The sequence below is a fragment of the Triticum dicoccoides genome, chromosome 2A (assembly GCF_002162155.2).
Source record: "Triticum dicoccoides isolate Atlit2015 ecotype Zavitan chromosome 2A, WEW_v2.0, whole genome shotgun sequence".
In the NCBI taxonomy this organism is placed as follows: Eukaryota; Viridiplantae; Streptophyta; class Magnoliopsida; order Poales; family Poaceae; genus Triticum; species Triticum dicoccoides.
Window position 1 is genome coordinate 787,142,673 of NC_041382.1, and position 22,151 is coordinate 787,164,823.

The window sequence follows — 22,151 nt, forward strand, 5'->3', positions numbered from 1 at the left end:
TTGAGGGATTATTATATGATCTATCTATGTTATTATTGTTGAGAGAAATTGCACTAGTGAAAGTATGAACCCTAGGCCTTGTTTCCTATCATTGCAATATCGTTTACGCTCACTTTTATCATTAGTTACCTTGCTGTTTTTATTATTTCAGATTACAAAAACCTATATCTACCATCCATATTGCACTTGTATCACCATCTCTTTGCCGAACTAGTGCACCTATACAATTTACCATGGTATTGGGTGTGTTGGGCACACAAGAGACTCTTTGTTATGTGGTTGCAGGGTTGTTTGAGAGAGACTGAGGGAGTCCTGGACTAGGGGGTGTCCGGATAGCCGGACTATCATCGTCGGCCGGACTCCAAGACCATGAAGATACAAGATTGAAGACTTCATCCCGTGTCCGGATGGGACTTTCCTTGGCGTGGAAGACAAGCTTGGCGATACGGATATGTAGATCTCCTACCATTGTAACCGACTCTGTGTAACCCTAGCCCTCTCCGGTGTCTATATAAACCGGAGGGTTTTAGTCCGTAGGACAACATAACCATTACAACAATCATACCATAGGCTAGCTTCTAGGGTTTAGCCTCCTTGATCTCGTGGTAGATCCACTCTTGTACTACCCATATCATCAATATAATTCAAGCAGGAGTAGGGTTTTACCTCCATTGAGAGGGCCCGAACCTGGGTAAAAACATCGTGTCCCTTGTCTCCTGTTACCATCCGCCTAGACGCACAGTTCGGGACCCCCTACCCGAGATCCGCCGGTTTTGACACCGACATTGGTGCTTTCATTGAGAGTTCCTCTGTGTCGTCACCGATAGGCTTGATGGCTCCTTCAATCAACAACAACTCAGTCCAGGGTGAGACTTTTCTCCCCGGACAGATCTTCGTATTCGGCAGCTTCGCACTGCGCGCCAATTCTCTTGGCCATCTGGAGCAGATCGAAAGCTACGCCCCTGGCCATCAGGTCAGGTTTGGAAGCCTAAACTTCACGACAGACATCCGCGGAGACTTGATCTTCGATGGATCCGAGCCACAACTGACCGCGCCGCGCTGTCACGACGGGCATGATCTAACTCTGCCGCCGGACAGTGCTTTGGAGGCCGCACACGGATCCGCTCCAACCTATAGTCCGGAGCCAATCGCGCAGATCGAGGACGGATGGTTGGATACCGCCTCGGGAGCTGCAACCACTAAGGCGGTGGAGCCAAACACTAACCTTGTCCCTTTTAAAGCTCATGACTCCGAGGTGCCGGACTCCTCGCCGGACTCCGAGCCTCCCGCGCCCCTGCCAATCGAATCCGATTGGGCGCCGATCATGGAGTTCACCGCCACAGACATCTTTCAACACTCACCCTTTGGCGACATCTTGAATTCGCTAAAGCATCTCTCGCTATCCGGAGAGCACTGGCCGGACTACGGCCAGGCCGGTTGGGATGCGGATGACGAAGAAATTCAAAGCCCACTCACCACCCACTTTGTAGCCACTGTCGACGACCTAACCGACATGCTAGACTACGACTCCAAAGACATCGACGGTATGGACGACGATGCCGGAGATGATCAAGAACCAACGCCTACAGGGAACTGGAAGACCACTTCGTCATACGACATATACATGGTGGACACCCCAAAAGATGGGGACGGCGAAGAAGCAGCGGAGGCAGATTCCTTAAAGAAACAGCCCAAGCGCCGACGCCAGCGGCGCCGCTCTAAATCCCGCCACAGCAAGAATGGAGATTCCGGCACAGGAGATAATAATACCCCAGAAAGTGCCGAAGACAATCCCCTCCAGCAAGATTCAGCGCAGGAGGATGCAGAAGCAAGCCCTCACAAAGCGGCAGACGAAGAGGTCGAGGATGATAATTACATACCTCCCTCCGGAGACGAGGCAAGCCTCGACGACGACGAATTCGTCGTGCCTGAGGATCCCGTCGAACAAGAGTGTTTCAAACGCAGGCTAATGGCCACGGCAAATAGCCTAAAGAAAAAGCAGCAACAGCTTCAAGCTGATCAAGACCTGCTGGCCGACAGATGGACCGAGGTCCTCGCGGCCGAAGAGTATGAACTCGAACGCCCCTCCAAAAGTTATGCAAAACGCAAGTTGCTCCCCCGATTAGAGGATGCAGCATATAACCCTTCGTCACCAGCGCACAATACGGTAGACCGGCCACCTCGTGGACGCGACAGAGAGGCATCTAGACCCTCCAACTGGACCATACCCCGGCATCGCTCGAAAAGTACGAAGCCACGGCGGAACGCGCCGGACTTGCGGGATATATTGGAGGACAAGGCAAGACAATCCAGATCCATCTATGGATCACATGGGCGCCCCATGACCCACGACGAATATCGTCGCGCCGGATACAGCAACTCCGGCCGGGCCGAACATAGCAGACAATGCTCTCTCGAGCTACGTCGTGATATTGCTCAATATAGAGGCGCCACACACCCACTATGCTTCACAGACGAAGTAATGGATCATCAAATCCCTAAAGGGTTCAAACCCGTCAACATTGAATCCTACGATGGCACAACAGACCCCGCGGTTTGGATCGAGGACTATCTCCTTCATATCCATATGGCCCGCGGCGACGATCTCCACGCCATCAAATATCTCCTGCTCAAGCTTAAAGGACCAGCTTGGCATTGGCTTAATAGCCTGCCCGCAGAGTCAATTGGGTGTTGGGAGGACCTGGAAGCCGCATTCCTTGACAACTTCCATGGATCATATGTGCGACCACCAGACGCCGATGACCTAAGCCACATAATTCAGCAGCCAGATGAATCGGCCAGACAATTCTGGACACGGTTCTTAACAAAGAAAAATCAAATCGTCGACTCTCCGGATGCAGAGGCCCTCGCAGCCTTCAAACATGACATCCGCGACGAGTGGCTGGCCCAGCACTTAGGACAAGAAAAGCCGAAATCTATGGCAGCACTCACATCACTCATGACCCGCTTCTGTGCGGGAGAGGACAGCTGGCTAGCTCGCAGCAACAACCTTAGCAAAAATGCTGGCAGTCCGGACACTAAGGACCACAATGGCAGGTCGCGACGAAACAAAAACAAACACCGCGTTAACGGCGACAACAATGAGGATACGGTAGTCAACGCCGGATTCCGAGGCTCTAAACCCGGTCAGCGGAAGAAGCCATTCAAAAGAACCACTTCGGGTCCGTCCAATTTGGAACGAATACTCGACCGCTCTTGCCAGATACATGGCACCCCCGAAAAGCCAGCTAACAACACCAACAGAGATTGTTGGGTATTCAAGCAGGCAGGCAAGTTAATTGCCAAAAACAATGACAAGGGGCTGCACAGTGATGACGAGGAAGAGACCCGGCCGCCGAACAATACAGGACAGAAGGGCTTCCCCCCACAAGTGCGGACGGTAAACATGATATACGCAACCCATATACCCAAGAGGGAACGGAAGCGTGCACTGAGGGACATATATGCGATGGAGCCAGTCGCCCCGAAGTTCAATCCATGGTCCTCTTGCCCGATCACTTTTGATCGAAGAGACCATCCGACCAGTATGCGCCATGGCGGATTTGCCGCATTGGTTTTAGACGCAATCGTCGATGGATTTCACCTCACGAGAGTCCTGATGGACGGCAGCAGTAGCCTGAACCTGCTGTATCAGGATACAGTGCGCAAGATGGGCATAGACCCCTCAAGGATTAAACCTACAAAGACGACCTTCAAAGGCGTCATACCAGGTGTCGAGGCCAATTGTACAGGCTCAGTCACACTGGAAGTGGTCTTCGGATCCCCGGATAATTTCCAAAGCGAAGAGTTAATCTTCGACATAGTCCCGTTCCGTAGCGGCTATCACGCTCTGCTCAGACGAACCGCGTTCACAAAGTTCAACGCAGTGCCGCATTATGCATACCTCAAGCTCAAGATGCCAGGCCCTCGTGGATTCATCACGGTCAACAGAAATAAGGAACGCTCCATCCGAATGGAGGAACATACAGCGGCTCTCGCGACAGAAGTACAGAGCAGCCTTTTAAGGCAATTTTCAAGTCCGGCCGTTAAACAACCGGACACGGCCAAACGCGCCCGGAGCAACATAAACAAAGACCACCCGGCATGTTCTGAGCACGCGTAGCAATGCGGCCCCAACCCCAGCCCTCGCATGATTGCAAGAGCAGCTCTCCGCGTACATCATTACGCTCTGGAGATACCATGGGCATAGGGGAAGGGGCACGACCACAACAGACCCAGAGTGCGGCTCAACCACACCAGGGGCTCCCAAGTGCGTCGCTCTTTCTATTTTTTATTTTCTTTCTTTCTACACACAGGACTCCGTTCACCAGAGGCCCTGTCCGGAGGCGAACTGCCGAACTCACGATGCAACAGCCAGGGAAGGACAAAGGCTGCGACGAACAATCAGGTGGTCTCCATTACAAGTATTAAATTTGTTAAATCCACCATTCCGCAGCCTACCCCTGGAGGGAGACACGTCTCATTAGTTCAATCCCTTGCTTAACGCACTATTTGTATCATTTCGCACTCATAGCAGAATTCCTTGAATAAATAATGCAGTACTTTTTGCTTATAATTGCATTACTTTACATATATGTTCATTAATGACATCTCGCACCCGTACATTTTGGTACGGCCGAATACACCAGGGGCTTATGTTCCCCGCATTATGGTGTGATAAGTCCGAACACTTTCACAAGTGCGGCACCCCGAACTTATAGCATTATATGAATCGGCTCCGAATCATGTCTTGGGTCAATAGTTGGGTTTGCCCGACTCCCATGTTTTGGTACCTTACGTTCCGTTCTGTCGGCTAAGGTAGCATTGGTAGAACCACTGCGATTGCGCCCCGGTTGAGCTGGGCGAGCACCTCAGTGGAGAAAGCTAAAACTGACTGTCATGATAAGGCGAGAGACTGGTCGCTGTTCGAGAGGTCTTTTAGAGTCCCTAAAGACTTATGCCGCTTCGAGCGAAGAACCGGATAATGTCCGGCCAAGGCGTGGATAGCGCCCCGAACTCGGTCTTCCGAATACTAGGGGCTTCACCGAAATATAAAATTATAGAATTCTATGGCTAAGTGAGTGTGTTCAAGCATCATAAGTCCAGTTGCCTTGTTCGTTGTGTTGAGCGCCTCCCTAGATGGACCCAAAAATGGGAACAAGAGCGCTCAAGTTTATCCCAAACACCCCAGCACTCGTGGCTTGGGGGCTGAAGCCGACGACTTGCCATCTCTCAGATTTAATAAACGGCCGCACAGAAGGTAATATTTTAAATCAATAAGCGTTGCTTAGCGCATATGAACAAAGTTTTCAGCGCACAAGATAATACATAGCGAGTTTACTCAAAAATTACATCTCTGGGCACTCATCCGCAATCTTGCGGGCACCCTTCAGGACAGTCTTATAGTACATCTCGGGCGTGCGATACTCCTTGCCCGCTGGCGGCGCGTTAGTGATCAGCCTCTCCGCATCCAGCCTGCCCCAATGCACTTTGGCGCGGGCAAGGGCCCGACGCGCACCTTCAATACAGGCGGAGCGCTTGATGACCTCCACCCAGGGGCACGCATCCACCAGCTGCCGCACAAGGCCGAAGTAGCTCCCATGCAAGGCCTCTCCAGGCCACAGTCGGACTATGAGGCCCTTCATGGCCTGCTCGGCTACCTTGTGGAGCTCGACCAGCTGCTTCAGCTGATCGCTAGGGCGCACTGGATGGCCGGCCTCAGCGTACTGAGACCAGAAGACCTTCTCCATTGAGCTCCCCTCCTCGGCTCAGTAAAATGCGGTGGCATCGGATACACTGCGAGGCAGATCTGCAAACGCCCCTGGAGAGCTCCGAATTCGGGTAAGTAATACGTAACTTACATTAACATGCTTGCTTTGCATAAAAAATGCCTTACCCGCCGCTATTTTCTTCATCGCCTCAACCTCCTGGAGGGCCTTATGGGCCTCGGCCTTAGCGGCTTTGGCACTTTCAAGAGCCGAGGCAAGCTCGGACTCTCGAGTCTTCGAGTCACGCTCCAAACTCTCATGTTTTTCCATGAGAGCCTGGAGCTCTTGCCGCACCTCCGCCACCCGCGCCTCCTGTTTCTCTCGCTCTGTCCGTTCCGTGGCCGCATTGCGTTCGCCCGCGGATACGGCCTCCTTCAGGGTTGCCACCTCGTTTATGGCCCCTACAGTACACACGTTATCCTTGTTATTTTCATTGCAACCAAAGTCCTTTTCTGTAAGGTACAAATTCAAAGATGGTATTACTCACCTTCTTTGTCCTCGAGCTGCTTCTTGGCAAGGCCGAGCTCTTGCTCGGACCGCTCGAGGTCCTGCTTCAACGCACCGACCTCTGCAGTCAGTGCGGCAGAGGTCAGCAGCGTAGCCTGCAAACCCATATTGACACAATTTTTAGCATTCCTGCGTATATCTTTTTTAGATCCTCAATCCGGTTTTTCTTTCCGAACACCGAACCGAGCATCAGGGGCTACTGTCTATGCGGTATTACATTACATATTTTTTAACTTCTTACCTCAAAGCCTGTCAGAAGGCTACTGCAGGCTTCGGTCAGCCCGCTCTTGGCGAGCTGAACCTTCTTTATCACCGCACTCATGATAGTGCGGTGTTCTTCCTCGATGGAAGCGCCTTTGAGCGCCTCCAAAAAGTTGTCCGGCGCCTCCGGTTGGACGGAGGCTGCCGGTGTCACGGTCTTGCCCTTCTTGCGAAGGGGCTACCTGCCGGACACCGGAACCACTACGGGTTCCGGTGTGGAGTCCGGTGCAAAGTCCGGGAGGCTGCCTTGTGGCGCCTCCGGAGCCTCCTCCTGATGGGTCGCTTCCCGGGATCCCACCTCGGCGTCCTCAGCGTCGCGAGGGGTGGAGGCAGTCGGGATGGAATCTACATCCGACAGAGCCAACGACCTGCTCGACGAAGCGGGAAGATCATCATCGGCCGGACTGCAGGCAGTGTGCGGCATTAGAAGAACACTATGTGACAGGAAAGAAATTATAAATAATTCAGGAATCCGGATACTTACGATCTTGCCGGAGGCCTGGCCCTTGAGGGCCACTCTTCGTCGCCAACGTTGGCGTTGGCGGAGCTGTCCGGGGGAATAGTCCTTCCCCTTTTGGACCCTTCGGCCTCCCCAGTTGGGGAAGCCTTCCTCTTCCTCTCTCCTTCCTCTGGGAGAGAGTCCTCTTTCTCCTCCTCGTCTTCGGGGGAGGAGTCCGTCTCGGAGCCATCGGACGATGAGTCCGATATCACCTGGCGCCGGGGGCTTTTTCGAGTTCCCGTGGCCTTCTTCTAGGCCTTCTTCTCCGGCACCACATAGAGTGCCGGAACCAGCAGCCCCGTTAATCGGGCGTCCGCTGGGTCTTCGGGGAGGGGAGCCGGACAGTCTACCTGACCGGACGTCCTCTGCCAGTCCTGTCAAAGGCATGGGAATTTTTAGATCCCACGTAGAGTCAAACTATGAAAGAAAACAACTGTCCCATAGAGGATCACAAAGCTTACCTCACCGGCCGGGCGCTTGGTGCTGAATCCACGATCTTCAGTCGCGGACGCGGGGGCTTCTCCGCCCTTGAACAACACCCTCCAGATGGCTTCATACATCGTGTCGAAGAGCCCGCTCAGAGTTCGGTGCTGTGCCAGATCGAACTCCCACAGGTTGAAGGCCCGTTGTTGGCAGGGGAGAATCCGGCGGATGAGCATGACCTGGATCACATTGACAAGCTTGAGCTTCTTGTTCCCCAGGGTCTGGAGAGAGGACTGGAGTCCTGTCAGCTCCTCCGAACTGTTGGGGAACGTAGTAATTTCAAAAAATTTCCTACGCACACGCAAGATCATGGTGATGCGTAGCAACGAGAGGGGAGAGTGTTGTCTACGTACCCTCGTAGACCGAAGCGGAAGCGTTGACGCAACATAGAGGAAGTAGTCGTACGTCCTCCCGGTCCAACCGATCCAAGCACCGTTACTCCGGCACCTCCGAATTCTTGACACGCGTATAGCTCGATGACGCACCCTCGATCTCCAATCCAGTAGAGGTTCCGAGGGGGAGTTCCGTCAGCACGACGGCGTGGTGACGATCTTGATGTTCTCCTGTCGCAGGGCTTCGCCTAAGCACCGCTACAATATGATCGAGGTGTAATATCGTGGAGGGGGGCACCGCACACGGCTAAGGAACGATCAATGATCAACTTGTGTGTCCTAGGGTGCCCCCCTACCCCCGTATATAAAGGAGGGAGGGAGGAGGTGGCCGTCCCTAGGGGGGCGCGCCATGAGGAGGGGGAAACCTACTCCAAGTAGGTTTCCCTCTCTTTTCCTTATCTTATTTGGAGGGGGAAGGAAAGAGTACTAGTATTAGGAAGTAGTACTAGTAGTAGTAATAGGAAGAGGGGGAAGGAGAAAGGAAAGGGGGGGGCGGCCCCCTCCCCAATTCGGATTGGGCTTGGGGGGCGCGCCCCCTTCCCTTGCTCCTTCTCTCTTCCTCCTACATGGGCCCAATAAGGCCCATATACCTCCCGGGGGGTTCCGGTAACCTCCCGGAGCTCCAAACTTCTCCGGAACCTTTCCGGTGTCCAAATATATCCGTCCAATATATCAATCTTTATGTCTCGACCATTTCGAGACTCCTCGTCATGTCCGTGATCATATCCGGGACTCCGAACAACCTTCGGTACATCAAAATACATAAACTCATAATATAACTGTCATCGAAACCTTAAGCGTGCGGACCCTACGGTTCGAGAACAATGTAGACATGACCGAGACATGTCTCCGGTCAATAACCAATAGCGGGACCTGGATGCCCATATTGGTTCCTACATATTCTACGAAGATCTTTATCGGTCAAACTGCACAACAACATACGTTGTTCCCTTTGTCATCGGTATGTTACTTGCCCGAGATTCGATCGTCGGTATCCAATACCTAGTTCAATCTCGTTACCAGCAAGTCTCTTTACTCGTTCCGTAATACATCATCGCACAACTAACTCATTAGTTGAAATGCTTGCAAGGCTTAAGTGATGTGTATTACCGAGAGGGCCCAGAGATACCTCTCCGACATTCGGAGTGACAAATCCTAATTTCGAAATACGCCAACTCAACAAGTACCTTCGAAGACACCTGTAGAGCACCTTTATAATCACCCAGTTACGTAGTGACGTTTGGTAGCACACAAAGTGTTCCTCCGGTAAACGGGAGTTGCATAATCTCATAGTCATAGGAACATGTATAAGTCATGAAGGAAGCAATAGCAACATACTTAAACGATCGTGTGCTAAGCTAACAGAATGGGTCATGTCTATCAGATCATTCAACTAATGATGTGACCTTGTTAATCAAATAACAACTCCTTGTTCATGGTTAGGAAACATAACCATCTTTGATTAACAAGCTAGTCAAGTAGAGGCATACTAGTGACACTCTGTTTGTCTATATATTCACACATGTATTATGTTTCCGGTTAATACAATTCTAGCATGAATAATAAACATTTATCATGATATGAGGAAATAAATAATAACTTTATTATTGCCTCTAGGGCATATTTCCTTCAGTCTCCCACTTGCACTAGAGTCAATAATCTAGATTACATAGTAATGATTCTAACACCCATGGAGTCTTGGTGTTGATCATGTTTTGCTCGTGGAAGAGGCTTAGTCAATGGGTCTGCAACATTCAGATCCGTATGTATCTTGCAAATCTCTATGTCTCCCACCTGGACTAGATCCCGGATGGAATTGAAGCATCTCTTGATGTGCTTGGTTCTCTTGTGAAATCTGGATTCCTTCGCTAAGGCAATCGCTCCAGTATTGTCACAAAAGATTTTCATTGGACCCGATGCACTAGGTATGACACCTAGATCGGATATGAACTCCTTCATCCAGACTCCTTCATTGGCTGCTTCCGAAGCAGCTATGTATTCCGCTTCACATGTAGATCCTGCCACGACACTTTGCTTTGAACTGCACCAACTGACAGCTCCACCGTTTAATGTAAACATGTATCCGGTTTGCGATTTAGAATCGTCCGGATCAGTGTCAAAGCTTGCATCAACGTAACCATTTACGATGAGCTCTTTGTCACCTCCGTATACGAGAAACATATCCTTAGTCCTTTTCAGGTATTTCAGGATGTTCTTGACCGCTGTCCAGTGATCCACTCCTGGATTACTTTGGTACCTCCCTGCTAGACTTATAGCAAGGCACACATCAGGTCTGGTACACAGCATTGCATACATGATAGAGCCTATGGCTGAAGCATAGGGAACACTTTTCATTTTCTCTCTATCTTCTGCAGTGGTCGGGCTTTGAGTCTTACTCAACTTCACACCTTGCAATACAGGCAAGAACCCTTTCTTAGCTTGATCCATTTTGAACTTCTTCAAAACTTTGTCAAGGTATGTGCTTTGTGAAAGTCCAATTAAGCGTCTTGATCTATCTCTATAGATCTTAATGCCCAATATGTAAGCAGCTTCACCGAGGTCTTTCATTGAAAAACTTTTATTCAAGTATCCCTTTATGCTATCCAGAAATTCTATATCATTTCCAATCAATAATATGTCATCCACATATAATATTAGAAATGCTACAGAGCTCCCACTCACTTTCTTGTAAATACAGGCTTCTCCAAAAGTCTGTATAAAACCAAATGCTTTGATCACACTATCAAAACGTTTATTCCAACTCCGAGAGGCTTGCACCAGTCCATAAATGGAACGTTGGAGCTTGCACACTTTGTTAGCTCCCTTTGGATCGATAAAACCTTCTGGTTGCATCATATACAACTCTTCTTCCAGAAATCCATTCAGGAATGCAGTTTTTACATCCATTTGCCAAATTTCATAATCATAAAATGCGGCAATTGCTAACATGATTCGGACAGACTTAAGCATCGCTACGGGTGAGAAGGTCTCATCGTAGTCAACCCCTTGAACTTGTCGAAAACCTTTTGCAACAAGTCGAGCTTTATAGACAGTAACATTACCGTCAGTGTCAATCTTCTTCTTCAAGATCCATTTATTCTCAATTGCTTGCCGACCATCGGGCAAGTCAACCAAAGTCCATACTTTGTTCTCATACATGGATCCCATCTCAGATTTCATGGCTTCAAGCCATTTTGCGGAATCTGGGCTCACCATCGCTTCTTCATAGTTCATAGGTTCATCATGATCTAGTAGCATGACTTTCAGAATAGGATTACCATACCACTCTGGTGCGGATCTTACTCTGTTCGACCTACGTAGTTCTTGATCTGAAGTTCTATGATCATTATCATCATCTTCCTCACTAGTTGGTTTTGACGTCACAGAAACCGGTTCCTGTGATGTATTATTTTCCAACAAGGGAGTAGGTACAGTTACCTCATCAAGTTCTACTTTCCTCCCACTCACTTCTTTCGAGAGAAACTCCTTCTCTAGAAAGGATCCATTCTTAGCAACGAATGTCTTGCCTTCGGATCTGTGATAGAAGGTGTACCCAACTGTCTCCTTTGGGTATCCTATGAAGACACATTTCTCCGATTTGGGTTCGAGCTTATCAGGTTGAAGCTTTTTCACATAAGCATCGCAACCCCAAACTTTAAGAAATGACAACTTTGGTTTCTTGCCAAACCATAGTTCATAAGGTGTCGTCTCAACGGATTTCGACGGTGCCCTATTTAACGTGAATGTGGCTGTCTCTCGAGCATAACCCCAAAACGATAGCGGTAAATCTGTAAGAGACATCATAGACCGCACCGTATCAAGTAAAGTACGATTACGACGTTCGGACACACCATTACGCTGTGGTGTTCCGGGTGGCGTGAGTTGCGAAACTATTCCACATTGTTTTAAGTGTAGACCAAACTTGTAACTCAAATATTCTCCTCCACGATCAGATCGTAGAAACTTTATTTTCTTGTTACGATGATTTTCAACTTCACTCTGAAACTCTTTGAACTTTTCAAATGTTTCAGACTTATGCTTCATTAAGTAGATATACCCATATCTGCTTAAATCATTTGTGAAGTTGAGAAAATAACGATATCCGCCACGAGCCTCAATATTCATTGGACCACATACATCTGTATGTATGATTTCCAACAAATCTGTTGCTCTCTCCATAGTACCGGAGAATGGCGTTTTGGTCATCTTGGCCATGAGGCACGGTTCGCAAGTACCAAGTGATTCATAATCAAGTGGTTCCAAAAGTCCATCAGTATGGAGTTTCTTCATGCGCTTTATACCGATATGACCCAAACGGCAGTGCCACAAATAAGTTGCACTATCATTATCAACTTTGCATCTTTTGGCTTCAACACTATGAATATGTGTATCACTACTATCGAGATTCATAACAAATAGACCACTCTTCAGGGGTGCATGACCATAAAAGATATTAGTCATATAAATAGAACAACCATTATTCTCTGATTTAAATGAATAACCGTCTCACATCAAACAAGATTTAGATATAATGTTCATGCTCAACGTTGGCACCAAATAACAATTATTTAGGTCTAATACTAATCCCGAAGGTAGATGTAGAGGTAGCGTGCCGACCGCGATCACATCGACTTTGGAACCATTTCCCACGCGCATCATCACCTCGTCCTTTGCCAGTGTTCGCTTAATCCGTAGTCCCTGTTTCGAGTTGCAAATATTAGCAACAGAACCAGTATCAAATACCCAGGTGCTACTGCAAGCTCTAGTAAGGTACACATCAATAACATGTATATCACATATACCTTTGTTCACTTTGCCATCCTTCTTATCCGCCAAATACTTGGGGCAGTTCCGCTTCCAGTGACCAGTCTGCTTGCAGTAGAAGCACTCAGTTTCAGGCTTAGGTCCAGACTTGGGTTTCTTCTCTTGAGCAGCAACTTGTTTGCTGTTCTTCTTGAAGTTCCCCTTCTTCTTCCCTTTGCCCTTTTTCTTGAAACTAGTGGTCTTGTTAACCATCAACACTTGATGCTCCTTCTTGATTTCTACCTCCGCAGCCTTTAGCATTGCGAAGAGCTCGGGAATCGTCTTATCCATCCCTTGCATATTATAGTTCATCACGAAGCTCTTGTAGCTTGGTGGAAGTGATTGGAGAATTCTGTCAATGACGCTATCATCCGGAAGAGTAACTCCCAGTTGAATCAAGTGATTACAATACCCAGACATCTTGAGTATGTGCTCACTGACAGAACTATTCTCCTCCATCTTGCAGCTATAGAACTTATTGGAGACTTCATATCTCTCAATCCGGGCATTCTTCTGGAATATCAACTTCAACTCCTGAAACATCTCATATGCTCCATGACATTCAAAACGTCGTTGAAGTCCCGGTTCTAAGCCGTAAAGCATGGCACATTGAACTATCGAGTAGTCATCAGCTTTGCTCTGCCAGACGTTCTTAACATCGTCAGTTGCATCAGCAGCAGGCCTGGCACCCAGCGGTGCTTCCAGGATGTAATTTTTCTGTGCAGCAATGAGGATAATCCTCGAGTTACGGACCCAGTCCGCGTAGTTGCTACCATCATCTTTCAACTTAGCTTTCTCAAGGAACGCCTTAAAATTTAACGGAACAACAGCACGGGCCATCTATCTACAAACAACATAGACAAGCAAGATACTATCAGGTACTAAGTTCATGATAAATTTTAGTTCAATTAATCATATTACTTAAACTCCCACTTAGACAGACATCTCTCTAGTCATCTAAGTGATCACGTGATCCAAATCAACTAAACCATAACCGATCATCACGTGAGATGGAGTAGTTTTCAATGGTGAACATCTTATGTTGATCATATCTACTATATGATTCACGCTCGACCTTTCGGTCTCCGTGTTCCAAGGCCATATCTGCATATGCTAGGCTCGTCAAGTTTAACCTGAGTATTCTGCGTGTGCAAAACTGGCTTGCACCCGTTGTAGATGGACATAGAGCTTATCACACCCGATCATCACGTGGTGTCTGGGCACGACATACTTTGGCAACGGTGCATACTCAGGGAGAACACTACTTGATAATTTTTAGTGAGAGATCATCTTAAAATGCTACCGTCAATCAAAGCAAGATAAGATGCATAAAGGATAAACATCACATGCAATCAATATAAGTGATATGATATGGCCATCATCTTCTTGTGCTTGTGATCTCCATCTCCGAAGCACCATCATGATCACCATCGTCACCGGCGCGACACCTTGATCTCCATCGTAGCATCGTTGTTGTTTACGCCATCTATTGCTTCTACGACTATCGCTACCGCTTAGTGATAAAGTAAAGCAATTATAGGGCGTTTGCATTTCATACAATAAAGCGACAACCATATGGCTCCTGCCAGTTGCCGATAACTTCGGTTACAAAACATGATCATCTCATACAATAAAATATAGCATCATGTCTTGGCCATATCACATCACAACATGCCCTGCAAAAACAAGTTAGACGTCCTCTACTTTGTTGTTGCAAATTTTACGTGGCTGCTACGGGCTTAGCAAGAACCGTTCTTACCTACGCATCAAAACCACAACGATAGTTTGTCAAATAGACTCCGTTTTAACCTTCACAAGGACCGGGCGTAGCCACACTCGGTTCAAGTAAAGTTGGAGAAACAGACACCCGCTAGTCACCTGTGTGCAAAGCACGGCGGTAAAACCAGTCTCGCGTAAGCGTACACGTAATGTCGGTCCGGGCTGCTTCATCCAACAATACCGCTGAACCAAAGTATGACATGCTGGTAGGCAGTATGACTTATATCGTCCACAACTCACTTGTGTTCTACTCGTGCATATAACATCAAACCATAAAAACCTAGGCTTGGATGCCACTGTTGGGGAACATAGTAATTTAAAACATTTTCCTACGCACACGCAAGATCATGGTGATGCATAGCAACAAGAGGGGAGAGTGTTGTCTACGTACCCTCGTAGACCGAAGCGGAAGCGTTGACGCAACGTAGAGGAAGTAGTCGTACGTCCTCCCGGTCCAACCGATCCAAGCACCGTTACTCCGGCACCTCCAAGTTCTTGACACGCGTACCACTCGATGACGCACCCTCGATCTCCAATCCTGTAGAGGTTCCGAGGGGGAGTTCCGTCAGCACGATGGCGTGGTGACGATCTTGATGTTCTCCTGTTGCAGGGCTTCGCCTAAGCACCGCTACAATATGATCGAGGTGTTATATCGTGGAGGGGGGCCCCGCACACGGCTAAGGAATGATCAATGATCAACTTGTGTGTCCTAGGGTGCCCCCCTACCCCCGTATATAAAGGAGGGAGGGAGGAGGTGGCCGGCCCTAGGGGGGGCACGCCATGAGGAGGGGGAAACCTACTCCAAGTAGGTTTCCCTCTGTTTTCCTTATCTTATTTGGAGGGGGAAGGAAAGAGTACTAGTATTAGGAAGTAGTACTAGTAGTAGTAATAGGAAGAGGGGGAAGGAGAAAGGAAAGGGGGGGCCGGCCCCCTTCCCAATTCGGATTGGCTTGGGGGGCGCACCCCCTTCCCTTGCTCCTTCTCTCTTCCTCCTACATGGGCCCAATAAGGCCCATATACCTCCCGGGGGGTTCCGGTAACCTCCCGGAGCTCCAAACTTCTCCGGAACCTTTCCGGTGTCCAAATATATCTGTCCAATATATCAATCCTTATGTCTCGACCATTTCGAGACTCCTCGTCATGTCCGTGATCATATCCGGGACTCCGAACAACCTTCGGTACATCAAAATACATAAACTCATAATATAACTGTCATCGAAACCTTAAGCGTGCGGACCCTACGGTTCGAGAACAATGTAGACATGACCGAGACATGTCTCCAGTCAATAACCAATAGCGGGACCTGGATGCCCATATTGGTTCCTACATATTCTACGAAGATCTTTATCGGTCAAACCGCACAACAACATACGTTGTTCCCTTTTTCATCGGTATGTTACTTGCCCGAGATTCGATCGTCGGTATCCAATACCTAGTTCAATCTCGTTACCGGCAAGTCTCTTTACTCGTTCCATAATACATCATCTCACAACTAACTCATTAGTTGAAATGCTTGCAAGGCTTAAGTGATGTGTATTACCGAGAGGGCCCAGAGATACCTCTCCGACATTCGGAGTGACAAATCCTAATCTCGAAATACGCCAACTCAACAAGTACCTTCGGAGACACCTGTAGAGCACCTTTATAATCACCCAGTTACGTAGTGACGTTTGGTAGCACACAAAGTGTTCCTCCGGTAAACGGGAGTTGCATAATCTCATAGTCATAGGAACATGTATAAGTCATGAAGGAAGCAATAGCAACATACTTAAACGATCGTGTGCTAAGCTAACGGAATGGGTCATGTCAATCAGATCATTCAACTAATGATGTGACCTTGTTAATCAAATAACAACTCCTTGTTCATGGTTAGGAAACATAACCATCTTTGATTAACAAGCTAGTCAAGTAGAGGCATACTAGTGACACTCTGTTTGTCTATATATTCACACATGTATTATGTTTCCGGTTAATACAATTCTAGCATGAATAATAAACATTTATCATGATATGAGGAAATAAATAATAACTTTATTATTGCCTCTAGGGCATATTTCCTTCACGAACTGCCCCATAGCAAGCCCTTCTCTTTCCAAGAGGTGAGCTGCATGGGGATACCAGATCCGAATTCGGGGGCCACCGCCCATTTTGGGTCGCGCGACTCGGTGATATAGAACCACCCCGATTGCCATCCCTTGATGGACTCCACGAAGGCCCATTCGAGACAGATGACGTTGGGCATCTTGCCCAACATGGCGCCTCCGCACTCCGCTTGGACGCCCTTCACTACCTTCGGCTTGACATTGAAGGTCTTGAGCCACAAGCCGAAGTGGGGCTGGATGCAGAGGAAGGCCTCGCACACGACGATAAACGACGAGATGTTGAGAATGAAGTTTGGTGCCAGATCGTGGAAATCCAGGCCGTAATAGTACATGAGCCCCCGGACAAAGGGATGCAACGGGAAGCCCAGTCCGCGGAGGAAGTGGGGAAGGAACACGACCCTCTCATGGGGCCTGGGAGTGGGGATGAGCTGCCCCTTGTCGGGCAGCTGGTGCGCGATGTCGCCGGAAATGTATCCGGCGCTGCGTAGTTTTGCGATGTGCTCCTCCATAATGGAGGAGGCCATCCACTTGCCTCCCGCTCCGGACATGGTCGGAGAAGGTCGAGACGAGATGCACAGACTTGGGCACTGGAGCTCGAGAGTGCGCGGAGATGGATAAGCAACGGAGGAAGAAGGCGTAGGTAAAAAGGGTGGATCTTTATCCCCTTATATATGGGCGGACGCAAACTATGCATCCCCGCCAGCCTGGTAAAACTCGCTTATCTCCCAAGCGCCACCATCAATGGCGCGGTTGGGTTACCCACGTCCGTATTGATGAGAATCACGGAATAAGGGGAACACGATCTCTGCTTCGACAAGACGTGCCAAGGAAACCGCTTCGCTAAACGCGCTGAGGTGGTATAATAAAAAACGATTCCAGTAAAGGCTTGGTGGTGGTGTGATGTCATACCACAAAACACGTCAGCAGATTGAACTTGTGCACATAATATTCTCTCTACGGTGGTATGTGGAATTTATTTGGCAGAGCCGGACACTATCCTGGTGTTCACAATCTTCTATGAATTATTCGGAGGAGGAACCCGCCTTGCAATGCCGAACAATATGCGCGCCGGACTCATCGTCATTGAAGCCTGGTTCAGGGGCTACTAAGGGAGTCCTGGACTAGGGGGTGTCCGGACAGCCGGACTATCATCGTCGGCCGGACTCCAAGACCATGAAGATACAAGATTGAAGACTTCGTCCCGTGTCCGGATGGGACTTTCCTTGGCGTGGAAGACAAGCTTGGCGATACGGATATGTAGATCTCCTACCATTGTAATCGACTCTATGTAACCCTAGCCCTCTCCGATGTCTATATAAACCGGAGGGTTTTAGTCCGTAGGATAACATAACCATTACAACAATCATACCATAGGCTAGCTTCCACGGTTTAGCCTCCTTCATCTTGTGGTAGATCCACTCTTGTACTACCCATATCATCAATATCAATCAAGCAGGAGTAGGGTTTTACCTCCATCTAGAGGGCCCGAACCTGGGTAAAACCATCGTGTCCCTTGTCTCCTGTTACCATCCGCCTAGGCGCACAGTTAGGGACCCCCTACCCGAGATCCGCCGGTTTTGACACCGACAGAGACCATCTTCATCCTACGCCTCCCACGGATTGATAAACCTTAGGTCATTCACTTGAGGGAAATTTGCTACTGTCCTACAAACTTGTGCACTTGCAGGCCCAACAACGTCTACAAGAAGAAGGTTGTGTAGTAGACATCACTTACCGTCAGCCATTTTCTTCAGCTGAGGAATATGAACAACTGAAGTTTCTGAAGAGGTGTGCAACTTTTCTTCGAGGAACGCTGCAAATGAGTTAAGTTGATGAGAACCTAGTGATTCAGTGATACATCTCCAACGTATCTATAATTTTTGATGGCTCCATGCTATATTATCTACAGTTTTAGGCAATATTGGGCTTTATTTTACACTTTTATATTATTTTTGGGACTAACCTATAAACCAGAGGCCGAGCCCATATTTGTTGTTTTATGCCTATTTCAGTGTTTCGAGGAAAAGGAATATCAGACGGAGTCAAAACGGAACGAAATCAACTGGAGAAGTTATTTTTGGAAGGAAACCCACCTGATGGACTTGGACCCCACGTCAGAAGATACAGGAGGTGCTCACGAGGGTGGGGGCGCGCCCACCACCCCTGGGCGCGCCCCCTTCCTCGTGGGACCCCCGTAGCTCCACCGACGTACTCCTTTCACCCATATATACCTACGTACCCTAAAACTTCCAGAAAAGAAGATAGATCGGGAGTTCCGCCGCCGCAAGCCTCTGTAGCCACCAAAAACCTCCTGAGAGCCCGTTCCGGCACCCTGCCGGAGGGGGAACCCATCACCAGTGGCCATCTTAGTCATCCCGGCGCTATCCATGACGAGGAGGGAGTAGTTCACCCTCGGGGTTGAGGGTATGTACCAGTAGCTATGTGTTTGATCTCTCTCTCTCTCTCTCTCGTGTTCTCTCTTGTGTTCCCTCTATGGCACGATCTTGATGTATCGCGAGCTTTGCTATTATAGTTGGTTCTTATGTTTCTTGTCCCCCTCTACTCTCTTGTGATGAATTGAGTTTCCCCTTTGAAGTTATCTTATTGGATTGAGTCTTTTATGAGAACACTTGATGTATGCCTTGCCATGCTTATCCGTGGTGACAATTGGATATCATGTGCCACTTGATGTATGTTTTGGTGACCAACTTGCGGGTTCCTCCCATGAACCTATGCATAGGGGTTGGCACACATTCTTGATTCTCCGGTAGAAACATTGGGGCACTCTTTGAAGTACTTTTATGTTGGTTGGATAAATCTGAGATTGTGTGATGCATATCGTATAATCATGCCCACGGATACTTGAGGTGACAATGGAGTATCTAGGTGACATTAGGGTTTTGGTTGATTTGTATCTTAAGGTGTTATTCTAGTACGAACTCTAGGGCTGTTTGTGACACTTATAGGAATAGCCCAACAGATTGATTGGAAAGAATAACTTTGAGGTGGTTTCGTACCCTACCATAATCTCTATGTTTGTTCTCCGCTATTAGTGCCTTTGGAGTGACTCTTTGTTGCATGTTGAGGGATAGTTATGTGATCCAATTATGTTATTATTGTTGAGAGAACTTGCACTAGTGAAAGTATGAACCCTACGCCTTGTTTCCTAGCATTGCAATACCGTTTATGCTCACTTTATCATTAGTTACCTTGCTGTTTTTATATTTTCAGATTACAAAAACCTATATCTACCATCCATATTGCACTTGTATCACCATCTATTCGCCGAACTAGTGCACCTATACAATTTACCATTGTATTGGGTGTGTTGGGGACACAAGAGACTCTTTGTTATTTGGTTGCAGCACTAGTGCATAACCGGGCAATAGCACTGGTTCGTAAGGCCCTTTAGTGCCGGTTACATAACCAGCACTAAATTGTGGTCACTAAAGCCCCCCCCCCCTTTAGTACCGGTTCAGCACGAATCGGTGCTAAAGGGCAACCACGTGGCACGAGCCAGCTCCGGGGGCCTGGAGCCCTTTAGTACCGGTTGGTAACACCAACCGGTACTATAAGGTTTGGTGGGTTTTTATATTTATGATTTCTTTTTCATTTAATTTTGTGTTTCCATTTTAATTCTTTTTCGTTTGCTGGTATTTTACGATACTACACATTGTACACGTTATGCATCATACATCATGCATGCTTTGTTTATCAACGCTGCTGCTATGTTCATTGCACCTGCTGATATAACATGCTCATGCATGCTTTGCATCATTACATCATCATATATATATAATAACAAGTCCTACTAATCATGCATCATCATACAACTTCTACTCGTTATTAATAATAAGTCATACGATCATCATCCTCATATATAGTCATCGAACCCAACCCTACATAATTGTTCTTAGCACATGATCATCAGTATCAGGTAGGACCTAAACACCCTTAAGGTAAAATAGCATAAAACAATATAGACCCTGACTCTCCATTATGAAGAATGGAGATCATCCTGTCTCCAATTCTTGCCTTTCGCTGCTTATTGCTTCCAAGAAGCTCCTTACGACTGTCCATACATTTTTTTCCATTCTTTGATTGTTATGTCTCCACTTCTTTTAGAAACCCGGTATGGCCAGTTGAGATTCGTAGGACGACCTGGTCGTATGTTCAAAACATGAAGGCTACCACGCGTATACATCAGATGAGGCACACAATCATTCGGGATTATCTGTTGAAAAACATAATAATAACTTTGTAGTTAGCAATGATGTACTAGTTTTAGAAGTGTGCAAAAAGATGCACGGATGTTGTAATAGTAAAAAATAATCTTACCAGGGTATCTCCATGGTAGTTACCGTAGTTCAACACGTGCACTAGTGGCACATATTGACCATAATGTTGAGGAGTTTTATTGTAGATATTGTAATTCTCAAGATCAGTACAAAATCCGACCTGATGATTTTTCTCCTGATAAGTTAATTCGGAGCCTTCAGTGTAGTACGTTCTGTCTACCATCTTTCGCACATTCTTTGAAGAATGAAAATAAGCTGTCAATGGAGATAAGTTGTCAACATTATATTTTAAAATAAACAATATAAATTACTTAATAACTATGTTTAGCTCACATGAGGGAAGAACTGGAGGTGTATCCACAAAGACCCAAATCGAACGTGTCTCTTGCTCGATTGTAGGATCACCAAGATCCATGGTGACAAGCATACCCTCATCAAGACCATACATCTTGCAAAATGCATCCCAATTTTTGCAAACAAAATGGGTTATACTCTGAGCATTGTATAGCTTTACTTGAAAATCCACACCATGTTCGGTACTTAGGATAATTTTTTTGGTTTCGAAATTTTCATGGTCTTCAAAACCCATCCTCTCCAAGACATAGCGTCTTGCAAAGCATGGGATAAGCTAGTTGAATTGGAAAAGATGAAAAATACACGTTAAAATAGTTGAAGTCGTGCTTAATTACGAAAAAAACTATTGTTGTCGTTGCGTACCGTATGAACATCGCAGGTCTCCTCGAGCTTAATGCTGAAGCACCGATCTTCGTCCAGCTCAATGAACCTGTCGCAGATACCTCGGTCGTCGTGGCACCAGTCGCACTCCCCCGGGCGGTTTTCGTCGTCCGATGAATACGACATTTTCGGCCTACGTTCATAATTTAGTTTTATTAATTAAGTCAACTATCTAGTTCAACTACTAAGCACTTACTATAAATAAATAAGTAGTACTTACTAAAAACAAACTACTTCCATATATAGTAAAATAAATTAGTTTATTAAATCAACTAGCTAGTTCAACTATATATAAACTACTTCTTCTTTTTTTCCTTTTTCTAAATACTATGAACAAAAAAATCATTAAAATTCTATGAACAAAATTAATTACACAATCTAAATATCACCCAAAAAAATCAATTAACAATAATATCACCAAACATGCATATTCAATAATAATATCACCAAAAAAATCTATTAACAGAAAAAAATCTATTAACAGAAAAAAAATCTATTAACAGAAAAATCTATTAATTCAAATA